The 6,000-nt window shown below is 32.5% G+C and overlaps 1 protein-coding gene across 1 annotated transcript in view; it reads right to left on the minus strand.

Moving 5' to 3' along the window:
- The window catches only part of mgat4b (alpha-1,3-mannosyl-glycoprotein 4-beta-N-acetylglucosaminyltransferase B), a 271,360-nt gene that overhangs the window by 128,037 nt on the left and 137,323 nt on the right, over positions 1-6,000 (minus strand).

Here is a 6,000-nt window from a genome sequence, read left to right on the forward strand (position 1 = left end):
TGATTAAAAGCTTTTGCTCATACTATATCATAATTTAGGTAATTATAATAATTTACATAAAAATGTACAGTATCAACATTTCTTTGGCCTCTAATCAACAAAAGCAAAACAATTAATAAATTAAACAATCCTCTAACATACAACCTTTGTTATTAGAATTAGTTTATATCTTTGAAATTTAGAACTTGGTTTAAATATTTATTTGGTAACCCTTTTGTTATAGACTTATGTATAGGCCATGTTGAGGGATGTAAACAAAAACAAAGTTCCCAATGTACTTCCTTTTTTACTTTTTTTTTTCTATAGCTTCTGAGAATCCAAAAAGAGCCACATATTAATTAATAATGTTATGAAAGCTATTTTAATATTAAGTTATGATTCAGTTGTCACTTGTTACAGCTATGAAATAGTTTTATAACAAGCAGGAAATGTTCATGGGCCAAGGACATGACAACATTAAAATAGTCTATTAGGACTTGTTTTGGGTAAAACTATAATCCATGTTGAATATGGCGTAAATCAGCAAAAATTACATTAGGAAAAATAAAACAAAATCTGATGAGAACAGCGAACTTAGTCCATTAATAATCAGGATTTTTATGTTGTGAAAAACTATGATCCATGTTGGATATGGTGTAAATCAGCATCACATTAGGGAAAATTTTTTTTTTTTAAAACAATCTGATAAGAACGGCAAACTTAGTCCACTACAATTCTCACACATTCCAACAACCTTTTTCTCATTTTTATTTTTTGTTTTAAAGGTTAGTTGCAGTTGTCAGGTTGTTATTCCTTTAATTAAACGTCTAGGGTTAATAAACATACATTTTGGTGTTAGGCCTGCTCCCTAAACTTCTACACAGTAAAAAAAAAAAAAAAAAAAAAAAAATCCTGGTTGCCTTAAAGTTTTAATCTGAATCATATTAACCTAATGAGTCCATTGAACTTGTATTAAGTTAACCTGCCTTAAAACAGCTTGTTTAACTTATTAAAAGTTAAATATGTTCTAACTTAAGAAGTTACAATGAACTAAAAACATATGTTGTCATGGCTAATTGATCATATATATATATATATATATATATATATATATATATATATATATATATATTTTTTTTTTTTTTTTATATAGTGTAACTAAATTTTCTAAAATGCTGCACACCGATTTATAAGCCAATAATTATCTTTTCATTATACAGTGATTAGAATATATGAGTATACCCCTCAAAAATCACCAAAGAAACTCTTTTTATAGGAATTTTACTATTTTACTTTTTATAGGAAGCTATATTATTTACTGTTTTTGATCATATACATTAGATTAGTCTGTACTGAAGCCAAATCTGGAGCTTATCAAACAAAATAACACGAGCCAAATCTGGAGCCAAATCTGGAGCTTATCAAACAAAATAACACGATAAAGGTCCAAAAACTTGTACACCAATATGTATATGTTATAGAAAAATATTAAATACAAATAATAAAAAAAGAGGAAAAATCAAACGAAGCAACAAAATTGAAATATTTAGTAGAAATGTTGTGGGTAAAAAGTTTTTGCTTGAATTTAATTGTATTATCTTTCAATTTCCAAATATGTTTGGTGGCTAAAATATTATTTTAATAAATATATTTGCTTAATAAATCAGTTTTATTTAAATGCACCAAAATAAAACCTATATTCACAGAGAAATGGATAAAAATATTTATTTTCAAAATGGGGGTACTTTTTTTTGTTATCTGTATCTTACGTGTTAAGGCAAAGCAAGTTTATTTATATAGCACATTTCATACACAGTGGCAATTCAAAGTGCTTTACATAAACAGGAGTAAAACAGCCAAGTATAATAAAAATAAAAACAAATAATGATAAAAAAAGATTAAAATATACAATTTAGATAAAATTAAGAAACAATATGTAGCAGACAGTTTGTTTGTTTTATGGTGTGTTACAATTTATAGAAAATACCATATTTTAGCTAGGAGTATTAAAAGCATTGCATCTGTATAGTACTTGTACGTGTGTTGCTGGTGAAGTGAGACACATGTGAACTCCCATTATCACCTAGGTTCTTTTTTAGCACTGTGTATCCACTGGCACGTACAGTAGCAAGCGCAGCGGAGCAAGCGTTTTCAATTAATTCATACGGAAGATTGGAATCAACGCTAACGCAGTGCATTAAGCTCAACTTCCATATGAATGAATGGAAAATGCTCACAATAAGCCAGTGAAAAACATCGGAAAAAAAGAATACAAGTTGCCATGATTTTCACTTTCAGAAGAGGAGATGGAGCCACTGCATTAAAGGGTCACACTTTACAATAAGGTTCATTAGTTCATGTTAATTAATGCATTTACTAACATGAACAAACAATGAACAATACATTTACTATTGTATTTGTCCATGTTATTTAACATTAGTTAATGAAAATACAGTAGTTCATTGTTAGTTCATGTTAACTCACGGTGCATTAACTAATGTTAACAAGCATGGACTTGGATGTTAATAATGCTTTAGTGATTGTTCAATTATGATTAATAAATGATGTACATGTGTTGTTTATGATTAGTTCATGTTAGTAAATGCATTAACTAATGAACCTTATTGTAAAGTGTTACCCATCAAAGTAATTAAAACAACATAAAACATGTTAAATTAGTCCAGTCAGTAATAGTAATAATAGAATCATATTTTCATTTGATCAGCTTGCTGTCAGGATGCATTAATGAGTGAAAATTGTCAAAGTGATAATGATTTACTAGTTATACAAGATTAGAACTTGAAAGAAGATTAATTAATTGAACAATAAATGAGGTTTGTTGAAAGAAACATGCGGAAAATGCATCACATTTTCTTACAACTTAAAAGAAGCAATTATTTTAGATTAATTGTTGCTGTGTTGTCAATCAACATGTAAAGTTATAAACCATCTACTATGTTTTATTGTTCTACTATAGATGTGATAAATACAAATGTAATAAAATACTAAAGTGATAGTTCACCCAAAAATGTAACTTCTTCTGTTAAACACAAAAGTGGATATTTTGAAAATTGTTGGAAACCTGTAACCATAGTCTTCCATGGTATTAGTTTTTCCTATTATGGAAGTCAATGGTTATCAGTGTTCTTAAAAATCCCTTATTTTATGTTCAACAGAGTAAAGAAACTCATAAAGGTTTGGAATCATCAGTCGAGGGAGAGTAAACACTTTTACATTCTTGGATAATATAGGCCACATGTGTCAATTCCAGTTCTTGGAGAGCCACAGCTCTGCACAGTTTAGTTCCAACCTTACTCCAAAACACGTACGTGTAGGTCTCAAACAAGCCTAATGTTTTATGCTTAAAGGTATGTTTAATTAGAGTTGAAACTAAACTGTGCAGAGCTGCGGCCTTCCAGGAACTGGAATTGACACCTGTGATCTAGGCCATTAAATTAAATAGGCGTTTCTCAACATAATGTAGTATATTGACTTTGTCCGGTGATGTGGAAGTCATTTTTGTGATTGTTTCAGAACTTTCGATTCAGTTGCCTTTGGGAGCAATTGCCAAGGAATAATGAATGGCAGAAAATGGTCAAACTACTTGCTCTGCAAACTACACTGCAAAAAAGATTTTCTTACTTAGATTTTTTGACTTTTTGGTTTCTATTCCAAATATCTACAAATTCTTAAATCAAGAAGATTTTTTAGACAAGCAAAACATATCGTCTTGTTTTAAGAAACACTATGCCAAGATTAAGTGAGTTTTCCTTAAAACAAGCAAAAAAATCTGCCAATGGGGTAAGCAAAATAATCTTGTGTCAAAAAGAAAAAAAAAAGATTATTTTCCTTACCCCATTGGCAGATTATTTTGCTTGTTTTAAGGAAAAACTTACTTAATATTGGCATGGTGTTTCTGAAAACAAGACTATGGCTGTTTCTCAGTTCCAAGAATGCAGAGAATGGACTTGCGTTCTTGTGAAGACCGGTCTTGCCAGGTGTCCTGGGAAGAACAAATTCGGGGGACCACGAGAACAGAGAATGCATCCTGTGAGGAATGAGATGCTACGTTCTTCCTGATGGTCACATGACCTTCACACATTTTAAATGGAAAATGATTTAAACATTACAGCATTCATAAAACGATTTACTGTTTTCCCCCTTTTCAAAATATATACTATGAATAAAAACATTATAAATATGCCTTGCACAATATAAATAAAACAGATTTTAATATGATTTTCAGCAAACAAACACCCTTATTGTGTCTATTCCTTTATTAAGATGTCCATGGTAATGTTTATATTCACAGTTTCATTTAGGAAAACTCCTGAGGTAAAAGGTGATATCTCTGAACTTTAATAATAAATCTAAATAAAATGCTGTGCTTCCCACCTCCAGTCGCAATGACTTCTGGGACTTCTAAAGATCAGTGCTCAAGTCTGCATCGGTGATTCCTCGACACCAAGAACACATCCGGGAAGTTTCACGCGTCCTCCGTTCTTGCGGTCTTGAGTCTTGGAACTGAACTTTGTCAGTTGACAATGACATTACACGAGAACGCAACACTGCTGAAGAATGCATATTGAGAAACAGCCTATATGTTTTGCTTGCCTAGAAAATGCTTCTTGATATAAGAATTTTTAGATATTTATACTAAAAGAAGTCAGAGAAATCTAAGCATTTTTGCAGTGTAGTGTGTATATGGCTATACATACTGTAAAAATAAGAAAATATCAGTTTGCAACATCAAGCAGGATTAGCTGTTTTCAAAGTCTAAAAATCACTGGAAGTGAATGAGACAAAGTCTTGAGCCTAAAAAATTCCAGTGGTTGCAACTGCCTGTTTGTGAAGAATAAAGTCAATAGAACAGTGTTTAATGTTTTATAACAATAATAATGATTATTATTGCAACGCAGTGGCACAGTAGGTAGTGCTGTTGCCTCATAGCAAGAAGGTCACTGGTTTGAGCCTCGACTGGGTCAGTTGACGTTTCTGTGTGAAGTTAGCATGTTCTCCCTGCGTTCCCGTGGGTTTCCTCCGGGTGCTCCGGTTTCCCCCCACAGTACAAAGACCTGCAGTAAAGGTGAATTGGGCAGGCTAAATTGTCCGTAGTGTATGAATGTGAATGAGTGTTTATAAATGTTTCCCAGAGATGGGTTGCAGCTGGTAGAGCATCCCCTGCATAATACATAAGATAGATAAGTTGGCGGTTCATTCCACTGTGGGAACCCCAGGTTAATAAGTGACTAAGCCAAAAAGAAAATGAATAAATGAATAATATTAATTATTATTATTATTTACTCAAATTAGTGTCCATTTCATTTAACATATTTAAAATTAGGCATAACATTTTTTTTTTTGACATTTACATTTAGCAGACGCTTTTATCCAAAGTGACTTACAAATGAGGACAAGGGAGCAACTTACACAACTATAAGAGCAACAATGAATAAGTGCTGTAGGCAAGTTTTAGGTATGTAAAGAGCAAGACGCAAAAACATTAGTACAATTTTATTTTTTTTGTAGTACAGTTAGCGGTGGAGCCAGATAGGCAATTGCAGATTAGGAAGGAAAGTGGAGACTAAATAGTTAAGTTTTAAGTCGTTTCTTGAAGACAGCGAGTGAGTCTGCCGTTCTGATGCAGTTAGGGAGTTCATTTCACCAACTGGGCAGATTGAATGCGAGAGTTCGGAAAAGTGATTTCTTCCCTCTTTAGGATGGAACTACGAGGCGACGTTCATTCACAGAACGCAAATTTCTAGAGGGCACATACATCTGCAGAAGTGGGAGCAGATAAGACGGAGCGCAGCCAGAAGTCGCTTTGTATGCAAACATCAGAGTTTTGAATTTGATGCGAGCAGCAACTGGCAGCCAGTGCAAACGGATGAGTAGCGGAGTGACATGTGCTCTTTTAGGTTCCTTAAAGACCACTCTTGCTGTTGCATTCTGAAGCGTCTGAACAGGTTTGATAGAGCAAAAAAAAGTAACGATAGTTACTTTCCTTGGTAATTAAGTAAT

The sequence above is a fragment of the Danio rerio genome, chromosome 14 (assembly GCF_049306965.1).
Source record: "Danio rerio strain Tuebingen ecotype United States chromosome 14, GRCz12tu, whole genome shotgun sequence".
Lineage (NCBI taxonomy): Eukaryota > Metazoa > Chordata > Actinopteri > Cypriniformes > Danionidae > Danio > Danio rerio.